The sequence below is a fragment of the Passer domesticus genome, chromosome 3 (assembly GCF_036417665.1).
Source record: "Passer domesticus isolate bPasDom1 chromosome 3, bPasDom1.hap1, whole genome shotgun sequence".
NCBI lineage: Eukaryota > Metazoa > Chordata > Aves > Passeriformes > Passeridae > Passer > Passer domesticus.
This window is the reverse complement of record NC_087476.1, coordinates 99695371-99709394: the sequence shown is the minus strand read 5'-3', so window position 1 is coordinate 99709394 and position 14024 is coordinate 99695371. Positions and strand designations below refer to the sequence as shown.

General features: G+C 39.4%; 1 protein-coding gene across 11 annotated transcripts in view; it reads left to right on the top strand.

Annotated features, from left to right (window-relative positions):
* The window catches only part of PLD5 (phospholipase D family member 5), a 334219-nt gene that overhangs the window by 226987 nt on the left and 93208 nt on the right, over positions 1 to 14024 (top strand). The window lies entirely within an intron of this gene.

Here is a 14024-nt window from a genome sequence, read left to right as displayed (position 1 = left end):
GCAGGTTGCTCAGGCATGTGCATAGTCATGCCCTGTGTAGGTAGCTTCAAGGATGGACTCCACAGCCTTTCTGGACAGCCTGTTCCAGTGTTTCTGCAGAAGCTGCCTTCCAGTGGTTGAGTATACATTGGGTAGGAGCTAATTGACATTTGCATTTCAGAATAATTTAGTGAAAGATTAATGTTTCTTTGAGCTTTTGATCCTTATTTCTGTTATTCTTTGTTCATTTTGTGTGAAGACTCTTTTGGGACAGTACCTTTTTGTAATATGCTGCACCTGTTAAATTGCAGACAGCACTAATTCAGAATCCAGAAAATTTTGTAATGTCTTTTTAATTATAATGGGGTTTTAAAATATTATTTGCATGCTGCTTAAGAAAGAAAAAAACAAACCAAGAGGATTCTTTAAATCTGTATCTCCTTCCAAATGGAATATACTTGCAGCATCAGGTAGCTTTGTCCTGAAACCAACTGTCCATCTGGCACTTCTCGCCATAATTGTTTTTAGGTTTGGTTTTGTTCACTTCATGGTACTCCTACAGGTCTGGGCAGGCTTCTGATATCTTCTCTGAATTTTCTAGAGTTCAGCCAGCTTTCTTTTCTCCATCAAAGTCTTAAGTGTCTTTTACTGTGAGGTGTTGCCTTCCAAATTTTAGAAGATACTGCATGTGTCACCTCTACACCCACTGTCTCCATGTGTGAATCCTTGACAGAACTAGGTCAGATCAGGGGAAAGTCTTTCTGCTCATTGGCTTCAGTGTGCACACACGACTTCAACACAGTCAGAAATTACTGCACCATGCTTCCTTTTAGTTGTATCAACTAATGGTTCCCATTCTGTTCTGGGTAGCTGTGTAGGCCTAGCCAAGGAAAGACTTCATCTTCTTCACTTTTTATTCTTCAAAGGAGAAAAAAATCAGAGTAGAAGTAATACATAGTACTAAGAAAAATGGGGATATTAATTTTTTTCCATGTCAGAGGTTGATTTCTTCTGTCTGTTTGTGTGGGTTACAGCAACCTGCCTTTCCAAAGAATGCTTACCTTTGCTTAGTGTTCTGTTGGTTCACATGTGTCAGTCTTGTCCCCTCCTGGATTGTGTTAGAGGAGCCTGAGACTAAATTCAGCACCTTGACTTTAAACATAAGAGTCAATTAAACTGCTCTGTGTTTACAGGGCTAAAAGTGAACCCAGACCCCAGCTCTATTTTAAGGTGCCTTTCATTGAGTGATTCAAAAGTGTGATCTAGCTACTAATGCCTGAACAAGAAGGCGCATAAATGCTGTGCGTATAAACTGCCGAAACCAGTTCTAATGACAGTATTCAAGTGCTGGAAGCTGCTACCTGCTAACATTGAGTCCTTCTCTCCACGATGAAACTGGAGTCTTTTATGTGTTAAATACATCACAGAGTTAGCTGAAGTATCACAAATCAATTGCTGCCAGTGGCATATATTTAGTACTTGGGCTAAGCACTTTTAAGAGTTTCTTACATTTCGGCTGTGTGAGTACTTTCCCTGACATTCAGGAAGAGGTGCTTACATTTTCAGGATGTGCTGAGACTGAATGGTAATAGATGATTTCTTAACTTTTTTTGTAATGAAATGTTTGTCAAATATAAGTTTATATGCATGAGCCTATAACTCTTTTTTTGGTTTTAACTGATTGAATTTGTGAAGAATGTTGATGAGAAAGGATGCTGTGGATTTGAGAAGAACTTTGATGATAGTTTTTAATGGCTCTTTTCTTTGGAAAATTTAATTTCCATGTTTTTTATTTTAAAGGAAAATACACTTGAAATAGAACTGTGATCTAAAAAAGTTCTCTGGCTAGAAAGTTTTGGAGCTTGTGTGAAAGAATAGAATTTTAAGAGAAAGAAAGAGAATGTAAAAAGACTTTTTAGAATCTAAATTTTTGCAAGTGGTGTTTTCCAGTAAAGCTTACATCTCTCTTTGTTATTGTGATTGGATTGTTCAGGAACACAAATGCAGCTCTTCTGATCTGCTTGTAATTCATCATGAGGCTCCTCTTCTATAAACCATTTCTTAAGCTCTTATTACATGGGGAATACTTACTGCATATGTTCCCAGAATGACCTTACTCTTTATTGATGTATTTATTTCTCTTGGGGGCTTTGTAACAAAAATAAGTCAGGGAATGGGAAATCAAGCTTTTTTGCATATCTTCTCTGATTGCTGGAGAGACTGATGCTACCCATCCTATTAAAAGGAATGTCAACTGATTGAAATTAAAGGAAAAAAAAGTAGCAGTGACTGTGAAAAGTTGAGGTTTTGCAGTTTGTGCTCGGTATGTGATGGAAATTATTCTCTTGAGACATCCACAGCAATGCTGTTCGGCAGCTCTGATGGATGAGACTGGTTAAGAGGATATGCTTAGCAGTCTGGGAATGTTGCCTGTCTTGCTGTGGGTCCATTAGACACTGAATCTATAAAATTAGATTATTGTAATTTGAAAATAGTACATTTTAATGGCTGATCTATTGTGAATAAATCTTGGCTAGCCTCTGATGTAACTCTGTGCAGTAAGACTTACTTAACTTTCTTGGATTTGACCGATAAACTCTAAAAACAGCAATTTGGGAAACTGAAGAAAGTACAACTATTAAGAGATTGTCTCTGCTACCCAAACTATTTGAACCAAGGTTGTTTTGATTTATTAATGGTAACTTGAGCTGTTCAAGGCTCAACATGAGCCTCTTCTCCTGCTTGTTGATGCTGATAGCCATGCTAGGGATCCTACAGAGTTTTCACAATGCCCTTAGTTATCCTTGTCTCACTGGCTTTTCCAATATCTGTTGAAGCAGTGGTAGCAGCTGGCATAGCTCCTACCTCTGGCTGTGGGTTTGGCCCTGTCTCTTGAGAGGGACTACAGAACAAGGAAAAAAGGGAAGCAATGGTGGCTACTTTCCATACTTACCAAGCTAAAGCTAAAACTGTTGTAATGATATTTTTTTTCAATATTGCCTTTCTCTGATGATAATTGGAAGGATTTTCTTGCTTTCTGTTTTTGTATGTTTTCATGGCAGATTCTGTCTTGCATTCTGTTCCAGTGATCCTCTTTTGATCATTTCCCTTCTCCTCGGAGTCATATATAATGAAGGCACTTGCTCTTTTGTGTTTGGATTTGTGTTGGAAGAATTTGCTGTTGTTTATGACAGGAGTGGCAAAGCCTATTTAGTTCACTTCTTGATTGTAGGGAGGCTTTAACCAGTGCTGCCCTATAACAAGTATGTGATAATACCTGAGCAATATTTGTGATTTCTTTAGATATTGCTTGGATTGTTTTGAATAAGGATTGATATCCTGGGGAGGAGCTGAATATTCCTGTTGACATGCAAAGCTTTAGAATTCAACAGTACCCTACAACACTGAATTTTAGAGATTAAATCTAGTTGTATACAATAATTACTTATATTGAACAATTACTGTGTGTTGCATGCATTGCTTTCAATTTCATTAGGTGATTATTCTCTGGTTGTGAAAAAGGGCCCACAATTGATTTTCTTCTGTTGCTTTATAAATCTTTCTTTCAACTACTCTGCTATTTCACTAAGTAGGGTTTTGCAGCACTGTTAAATAAGCATACTGCAGCACAGGCTTACATTCATTTACCTCGGAAGTGCTTTGCCCCTGGCTTATTGTGGAGGAGATTTTCTCTGTGCTGCGTGGGTTCTGAACATAGCAAGGTTTATATTGACTGGTTTCTATTTAATAAACAAAGTATGACAAGCATAATAGTTAAATGTCTAAACAGAACAAGATGCTCAGATTTTGAAAAGCCTGTTAAAGAGCAACTGAAGATTTCTATTTACAAAACAACTACTCCACTTGGCATAAAAATGCTTTCTGTCAACATGATGGACTAGAGGATCAAGTCTACCGTCAGTCAGTTTGCAGACACGGTGATTTGAGCAGGAGTGTTGATCTTCTGGAGGCTCTGCAGAGGAATCTGGAGAGTCTGGATCAATGGGCCAAGGCCAAAGGTATGAAGTTCACTAAGGCAAAGTGCTGGGTCCTGCCCTTGGGTCACAACAACCCCTTGCAGCACCACAGGCTGGGGCAGAGTGGCTGGAAAGCTGCCCAGCAGCAAAGGACCTGGGATTGACAGCAGCTGGACATGAGCCAGTGTCTGCCCAGGGGACCAGGAAGGCTGATGGCATCCTGGCCTGGACCAGCAGTAGTGTGGCCAGCAGGAGCAGGACAGGGACTGTCCCCCTGTACTCGGCAGTGGTGAGGCCTCACCCTGAATCCAGTACTCAGTTCTGGGCCCCTCACTGCAAGAAGGACATTGAGGTGCTGGATATTGTCCAGAGGAGGGCTACAGGGCTGGTGAAGGGTCTGGAGTACCAGCTCTTGTGAGGAATGGCTGGGGTTGCTTAGTGTGGAGAACAGGCGGCTCAGGGCTGACCTTACTGCTCTCTTCAACCACCTGAAACAGGCTGCAGCCAGGTGAGGGTCAGTCCCTTCTCCCACATGGCAAGTGGTAGAGGAAATGGCTTCGGGTTGTGTTAGGGGAGGTTCAGGTGGGATATTAAAAACTATTTAGTCACCGAGAAGGTTATGAAGCATTGAAACAAGTTGCTCAGGAAAGTGGGAGAATCATCATCCCTGCAGGTATCTAAAAGAGATATAAATACGGGGCTCAGGGCTATGGTTTAGTGGTGAATAGGGTTAACAGTGGTGCTGGGTTAATGGTTGGACTTTGTGATTTTCTTCTTGGTTTTGGGTGATACAGAGAATGAGCTATAAAACCTCCTAATTTTTCAGATGATTTCTATTTGAGGTAATTTTTATTTTTGCATCCAAAGAAGGAATACTCTTTCAATTGAAGTTTCTTGGCTGGGCACTGCAAAGGCCTGGTGTACCTCCTGCAAGTCCATTCAACATCTGAAGCTGGGGAGGGAAATAAAAAATTTAACTTGCACAAGAAATTCTACTTATTCTACCTTTTATTTTTTTATTTTTTGAAATGCATTTCAATGGAAAAGAGAGTGTATTAACAGTACAGTAGCTGTACTAGTAGCTGTACAGAGTACAATTTTTTTCCTGTGTTTCAGCACAAAATACAAAAAAAAGGATTTTTTTGTTTTGTTTTGTTTTGCATTTACTTTCAGCTATAGAGAATGTCTTCACAGATAAAAAATGAGTGACAAAACTCATGATCTGTGTAGGTCGTTTTCTGTCTGCATTACTCCCAGTAGATAGTTCATGGTTAATTACATTGTGTCAAATAGGTCTGGGCTTCCACTCATTTTATTCAAACATACAAACCTATTATTTTTCCTACTCTTTGTTCCATTAAATCAAATTATTTTCTGTGGAGTTTAGGGCAGAGAGCTTTAAAGTCTCCTTAAGGCAGATTTTCCTGCCATGATACGTGTTTTTTAGGATGTAAGACAGAGATTAACATGTTTTGTGTTCTTGAAGTTGCCTTTTAAAGTATGTGCTTATTTCTCCTTTTATGACTTACAATTTGTGAATTGATACCACAGAGAATGTTCCGAGCACATAGAAATCAAATTCCTATTACTTTAAGGTTCCTAGATAATGCAGGTGGGATAAAGGAGCAATTCATGTGTTAGAGTAGCCTATCTCCTGTGTAGTTTGCTGGAGCTTCTCTGTGATTAAATCTTTTTATTTTCTCTTTTTTTCCCTCTCTTTCTCCCTTCTCAGCTTAATTTGTTCTTTTCTCTTTTCACGTTAATGTCTTCAGAAGACTGAAATTATTTCATCCAAGCAGAACTCAAAGATTTCTGAGGTCATTTTCTATACCAGATTGTAAGGCTATACTAAACAGAGTTATTAAATCTAAAGTTACTGGTCATTCTCATGATCTTGAAAACCAATTTATGACATTTCAGAGAGGTTTTTATTCTGCCTGGTGAGAATAGCCACACAGCTTAATAAAGCTCCCTGTTAAATCGTTCTTCCTTTTGCTTGTGGGAAAGACATTAAAAGTAGCTAAAAATTGTAGTAGAGTCTGTCTGAATTCATGCTCCATTTCAGGGTGACTTGTTCGTTCAGCCAGAGCTGACTTTGCATCAGATCCTAGCAAGCACCTGTTCCAGTGACACCATTTATTTTTAATTGCTTCTCCACCCTCACAGCAGTATATGAAATATACTGCTTATATACTTATTATCCTGTCAGGTTACATTAGATGTATTGGGTTCTGCAGCTAATCCCAGGGCAGCACTGTGAGTGTCCTCTGGCCTACCGTGGTTTGATACTCCTCAGAAGTGTATGGTGCTGGATGGTTTTTGTGACGTGCCGAGTAGGTGGCTGAGCCTGCCTTTCTGAGCACCGGGGCAGTGCTGTGTTCAAGAGGAAGCAGGTGTGGTGCCTGCTGAAGCCCAAAGCCCTGTGCAGAGCTGGTGGGCCTGGGGGCCTTGAGCTGACTCTGCTGTTCAGCCACGAGCAGCTCACTTCGCTGTGGGGCCCTGAGGTTGCACCCCAAGGGCAGCGGCTCCTGGCGTTAGTGCCCTGCTGGGAGGCATCAGGGAGAGCTGGTGGTTGCTGGCTTTTCTCAAAGCTCTTTACATGTACAGGAAGACAGCATTTGGGGAAATGTTTGGGGTTTTTCTTTGTTGTTCTGAAGATTTTCTTCCTGGTTTATTTTCCTCTGAACACGTGGGTGAAATCCAGGTGAAGCCAGAGTCACCTCTCAGTAGTCTCTGATATGGTGTCCATATGTCCGTGGCTCTCTAGTTAGTCAGAGCATCGTTGTGAGTAACAGTTCAGATACAGATTGCTCTCGCATGCTGGGCAAGATGTCAATTGCCTGTGTTAATCAGGAAGGTGTGAGTTTTCTTTCTTTATTCAACCTACCCACATCCAATTGTCTTGACCAAGGGTAAAAAATGCACTGGAGTAATGTTTCATTAGCATTATTATTTTTTTAATTTTACATTTTAAGGTTTGTTTTTTTTCTTTTTTTCCCCATAATTAATTTGCTTCCTGCCAACCAGACTGAAAGCAAAAAAAAATACTAATGTGCAAAAGCAGCTTTGGCATGTGCCAGATGCAGATCAGTCATTTGTTCTCTATTTAATGACCAGTCCTTTCCAAATAAGATTATTTCAAAATTATTATACAGCTGAGAGTTCTTATGACTGACAGCATCACAATGTGGTGAGTTTAAAGCTGATTTCTTTACATACTAAGTGTTGAAATGGCTCTTCTGAGAACCATCAGTGATTTGCATGCCTTCTGACATGAGGGGGAGGATTCATCTTGCCTCAGACTAAACTTTTAATGGATATTTGATAGCACATTGGAAGCGTTGGCTTTGACTTTTTACTCTAGATCTGATTGTACCTCTTGGAATAAGTAGGTGACATTCATATGTATGACCACATATGGTATCTGATATCTTCTGCCAGTTTGGCAGGTATAGAGTTAATTGATTTTCAGTAATTTATCAAAACATTTCTTTAAAGAACCTGTTGGGGAAATAAAGTGATTTTTTAAAATTTTCTTTGTTGTAATTTATGGAATAGCTCCTCAAGTTAGCTGGGCTTGAATAAGAATAATTTTTAGAACTCTTCTACTGGCTCAGTATTGGAGAAAAATGCACTTTTACCAGTAGTTTAGTAAAATATGAACATGCATAAGCTTCAATACTGATCATGACACTTTAAGGCAAGATGAATGTGTCACCAGCATCAGGCAGGCAGCCGTGATTTGGATTTTGTTCAAACACTGTCAGAAACCCTAGTCCTTTTCTCAGCCAGTTTTGGATCACTTATATCAGCTTGGCAGTGCATGTTTTACAGTTCATTGCAGATGCTGGTGGAGCGTATGGTTCAATAAATGCACTAGAGGATACTTGAGGTGATGTATTTGGGCCAGTGGAGATGGAAGTGCTGGACTAGTGGAAGTGTCTCCTCAAAGATGCAGCCAGTGCCAGTGGGACAGTGACAGACTGCAAGAGCTGTCCCATCTGCTGTGTTTCATAAATGCATGTGAGACACCTCAAAGATATCCCCATACACCTTCCAGTTTTGGGCCAAGACAGGCTGCCAAAACTGGAGGCAGTCCATCACTACAGCAGCTTTGGGGAACGGTGTGGGAAAGCAGTAGAGATGTAACCTCTGTAGGACAACAGACAATCTATTATTTTCCCTAGTGGTACATCTCTTTGCACGTGAAAAGACTTCTTCAGGACTGACTAGAGAGGAGACAACAATGAATTTTTCAATTTGATCTTGAGAAGAGTCACGCAAATACCTAAAATGGGCAGCCAACTGATCCTGTGTCAGAGGTACTGCTCTGGCCAGGTACACATGGCAGAATTTCCAAAGAAAAATGTGCTTCTCATATTTGAGGGGGGTTTTATGTTTTCAGACCTTCTTTGAGAATCCAGATTTTGCTATTAAAATGTATTCCCATAGAGTAAATACCAATAAGTCAGTTAATGCTTTCTATCAAGACCTAAAGAGGTGTTTGGTTTAGTTTGTTGTTTTGTTTTTTTTTCCCCTTTGGTGTTCTTAAAACACTGCTTTATCAATCTAGATAGCTTGTGTCTGTTAAGGGAAGAGGTTCCTGACTTTGTTCATCTTGGCCAGAAATGTACCCATCAATTTTCCTTTATCCCCTGCCCTGGTTTTGACTTGAATGCAACAAGTTTATAAAGATGCATTTTTAATCAGATGCAATTCTAGATGGACCTAACTTAATCACCATTTAAAAAAAACCCTAAAAACAAAGAAACCACACAACCAAAACCAAAATTAAATAAACAACAAAAAAAGAGAAATACAAATAGATACCACATAAAGCCATCTGACAGTAGTTAAACCTGTCTTAGTACTCCTAAAGTGTCCTGGAACCTTTCCATAGATTCTTGCCTCTGTAATTTGAGCACTGCAGTGTCCTTTGGGAATGGATACCTTAGGTACTTTATTCTTTTCATCTGTGGATTTTTATTACTGTTCCTACCTTGACTATATCTGCTGAATTTGCAGTGCTGATTTCAAATAGTTGCTGACTACAGTTTTTACCTTCAATTTTCCTTTGCTGTTTTGCAAAGCAGTTTTGTTTGTTCTTGCTGGACAGGAAGGGCATTAATTAAGTTTAGGGTATTGTTGGATTGTGTAAATGCCAACATCATAGAATATAATTTAATTTCTATTCTGGATAAGAGAGCTCTTACCTAGAAAATTCTCATTCAATTATTAACACCATAAAATCATGCTTATTTATGAGGAAAAAGAATATTTTGATTCTTGATTGGTTTCTATGACCATAAGCTAACACATTTATCCATTCCAAGTCACACCAAGATAATCAAAGCCTTTTAGAAAGATGCATGGGCCAAAAGAAAAATAGTAGCAATCAAATTCCTGCTTCTTGTGTATTGATATGTGATTATTCAGTCCAAATTAATGTTGCTCTTTGCAGTTACAAAATATGTGTATGAGAAGATCAGAGGTTGTGTGGAAGGAAATAAAAAAGCAACATAAATTCCGTTATTTAAAAAAAAAGGCCTAGTTTTGTCTGTAATAATTTGGCATTTTCAAGCCTTATAAAAAGTTTAATATGAACATAGACACAAACTAAATGTAAAAATAAAATAAAAATATCTGGTTAACTAATTAATGTATATGAGAGGGACTATTTATACAATACTTTTTGTTCTTCTGAGAAGCTTTTTAAAGTTGTTATGTTAGGATATTTTAGTGTATTTTACAGGTGGGTGAACAGTGAATGGGCTTCTGCTTAAAAGAGCTAAATAGGCATAACAGCTGATGAGGGGCTCATGCGGCTGCTATATGGCTTTGTACAGGACTGACTAAATACCTCGGCTGTTGAATTTTACACAATTTAAAAGTCATGGTAATGGTATTTACCCAAGATGTAAACATGGTACAAACAAAGGAATGAGGCTGATATTTTTTCCAGTGACTGAACAGGTACCGAGTGAGCACTTACTGTTGTGCTGGGAAGTCTCTGCTCCTGGTTCCTGACTGATGCACATGCAGGGTGTTTCCTGAAGTGTGCAGCTGGGTTTCCTTAGCCATTTCAGGGGCAAGGGTGGCTTCACCTAAGGAGGGCAGCGTTGCTGTCCTCATTTCTGTCAGGAAGAAAGCTGCATGCCATGGACTGGGGGCAGAGCTTCCCCAGCTGCTGTTTGGGTGCATTGCCTGGAGTCAGGAAACAGGCACTTCATATGGGCCAAACTGCTGTATGTTATGTATTTGAAAGACTTTTTCTATAACATTTGTAGATAGTGAATGTTGAAAACAGCTAAAATTAAGAATTTATGAACAAATAAGATGTTGAGAAAACAAACTTGGTAGTACGAGGGATTTTTTTTTTTGTGTAGAAACTGAGGATATGTTAGAACTGTGGCATGAAAATGAAGATATTTAGAAGTATAGGAATAAAACTAGTCCAGCCTTTCTATATTCCTAGTAAGGGGTCAGCAATCTAACAGGCAAAAAGATATTAAATAAAATGGAAATTGGCTTGTCCTTTCTCAAAACTAAGGAGAAAGTGGGAGGAGTAAAATAGTGTGCTTAGTAACTAAAACCAATGTTTAAAAAAAGTTTCTGTTCTGATGGTGTCCTTGTCCTTTTAATGTCTAAAGATTAAACATGAACTTTTGAAAGATGCAGACAACACAGTTGTGTGGGTTTTTTGATAAGCATATCCTGGAGATCTTCAATTACAGTATGGTAGTGAACAGAGAAGACTAAATGATATAGTGCCTCTTGGTTAATGGTATATATGGCATTCTAGATAATAAACAGACATGACAGATAGATTTCTTATTCTAAGTCCAACAGAATTGGGTCACTGTTTTTTGGGGGTTTTTTTAGTAGAAGTTTTGCAAAATGTACCTTATCTTTTTTCATTTCAATTTACCTCAGATCTTCAGCATCCTCATGTTTTTGCAGTTTATCCTTCAATGTAGCACCTAGCTGTCTACAATGTGATAATGTGAGCTACAGATCTGCTTTTTACAGGGGTAAGGTTTTAATTTTTTTTAAGCCCTGAGTGATGTAGCACCTTGATGTTATGAAGACAGAGGCACTGTGGCTGTCGCATAGGCAGGATACTGGCAAGCCTGAATGCAGGGAATACTCTTCCTCTCATTAACATCAAACCTGAGAGGCAAGCTGGATTTCAAGAACTTTCATGTGAGTGTGGATGTTTTGAATAATGAATGGTGGTGTGTTAAATTGTTAATGCTTTATCTACAAACTCTGACTTGAAATAGTTCATCTTACTGCTTGTGTGTACTTCATTTTTCGTGACTTACACACTGATTAAATCTTGCATGCAAAAAAGATGTTTCCTTATTGCTTTCTTACTTCTTGAGCTTTTTAAAATTTATTTTTCTTCCCCTTGACAGACATCTGTAACTTGTTTTCCTTCTCTCCTTCTTTACCTTGTCACTTGGGTTTGGCTTTGTGAGATTCTGGTGGTGTGCTCGCCCTTCCCTTGGGCTTTTCATTACAGGCCTGTTTGTGGTCTTTCCCTATCCCCAGTGATTTAGAAAGTGGCATAAACTCCTTTCCTTGGAATGTTTCCAGACTCCCTCCCACACACATGCGTGTTCCCTGCCTAGATGAGCTATCTCGAGTCTATATTTGGAGATTGAGAGTGTCTGGAGGATAAATCTGTGTTGGCCACAGTGCTGCAAATACCAAACAAATTCACAGCTTTAAGTACTATGTTAAGACAAGAATTTGGCTAATTAGTTTTGGTGTAATTATTAGAAGACTATGTCATAAGATAGCTAATCCAGTGCATATGCCTATGTGATGCCAGTTTTAATAGACTTGAAATCAAAATATATCAGCTCTTTTTACACCTGAGAAGGATTCTATTTCGTGACAGCAATTAGTAGGATTTAATAAGGTGTACTGACTGAAACAAGACAGATTCTTCATGGGTTGGCCAAGGGATGTCTTTTGGGGTGAAATGTGTAGGATTAGTGTTTAACTAAGAGATGTTGGGGAGAAGATGTGCTGTTCTGCTTTAAGCAGAGGGAATTGTGTTTAACCTGCTACTCAGACTTGGATTCCTGAACTTAATTCACACTTTGAAATTGGGCAACCAGATGCTGGGTAACTCCCCTGTGGAATGGCAGCTCCTGGTACTGCGATACTCTTCTGGCTCAGCATGAAGCTCTTCCAGAGAGATTCCATGTGCTGATTAGTTCCTGGTATTGCTGCCACCTCTCACTCTGCCCCTCACTTGTACCTTTAAGTAATGTCCTTTGAAGAAGCACCCTTAAGTCAGCCACGCTGCTGTCCCCATCCCCAGGAGAAACTTGGGACCCTGTGGTTCTCTGATTTTGCTCTTACTTGCAGTAGTTACTGGGATCTGTGACTTAAACCCCATGTACTAGGTGCAGCTTATGGGAGTTTTTGTTTTATCATGAGTTCTTACAGAAAGTTGCTTATTTTGTTAAGAGCAAGGGGAAAAAAAAGTAAGGATTTTAATGTTCCTTGCTACACAGAACCCATGGATCAGGAAAGGCCTTTGTTTGGGTACACTCATTGGAAGTGAAAGGTGCTGTTTGAATTTTCTGTGGAGTGTGAAGACTGGTCAGGTCAGCTGGTTTCTCCTGCCTCAGCAGCCTCAGGCACTTGTCTTTCAGCAGTCTGCAATAAGAATCCGCTGACCAGCTCTCAATTCTCCCCACAGCTGCAAAACCCATTAAAATGTTGTAGTGCTGACAGGCAGAAATGCTGTAAAAATGCAAATTTTCTTGTGCTGAAGGGCAAGATGCCAAGAAATGCTTTTCAAAATGTTTCACTGCTGCATAAGGATTCAGGGTAGTTGATACAGCTGTAATGCTAAGTTTTAAGAACTGGGAGGGAAGCTTTTACCATTAGTAAGTTCAATTGTATTTTGGATTTTCAGTCACCTGAGGACTTTGGTGCCAAGGGTTTGCTTTATGTCCTTTTTTTTTCAGTTTTATTTTTAAAGAGAAAATAACGGGCTAAAAGGTGATGTTCTGCTCTGCTGGTGCACAAAGGAAGGACTGCTTCCTAGGCTCACAAATGGCACTGAGGTCATCTGCCTACATGCAGTACTTAGAAGCTCTGTAGAAGAGCCCAGGATAGAAGGGTCTGCTGTATTTCAGCAGAAAATTTAGCTACTTGTACCCACTGATGCTCTGTAGAGCAGCGGCCAAGTCAAATGCACACAGTGGTGCCCATGACTCAGTCAGTAGAGTACTGAGCCAAGGAAATTGTTTTTTCTTTAAAAGCAAGATGCTTTAACTAAGATAATTGTGTCTTCTGTTGCAAAAGAAAGTAGTGGTGAGTGCTTCGTGCAGATTTTAAAAAAGGCAGTAACAGAACAGAAAATTTAAAAATTATTTTTACTTCATCTCTCATCTGAAATAATCAACAGCTGTGTAACAGTTGACTATCAAGACTGTTTCAAAGGATGCGGTTTTCTTCCCTTAACCACGGTTTAAAAAAAGGGAGGAGTGATGTTGCTGCTTTTTCCCGCTGTGGTAATGTACTTTCTATTGAAACAATACAATAATTTCCTCCTCTGCTACTCCTCCTTTGGCATGAATGAGCTGTTCAGGCATAATGTGCATGATAAATTTTCTCTGAAGTGCAGTCATCTGCATTGATGTGCTGTATCTCTGTTGCTGTATTTATGTTGCTGAATTTTGTCTTAGCTCTCAGTTTTACATTAGATGATGCATAACAAGGACAGGTAGGATTTGGAAAGGGCTAGTTTGCAGTTCAGCAAATTACTTTTCTGAAGATTGTCACTACTCAAGTTACTAAGAAAAATCTGGGTCGCATAGAGCTGTCTGCAGTGTTCCATGCACAGTGTGGAAGTCCCATTGATGTGAGCAAAACATGAAGAAGGTAGAAAAAATTTTACCCTCCCACAGGGGAATGAAACTGAAAAATGCTAAGTGTGGGATGTTTAACACTGTTTGAGAACCTCAGTGGTGTTGGCACACGTGTACCCTGAAGGCGTGCACTAATTACAAAAGAGTAGGTTGGATTTTTTTGCTCTCAGCA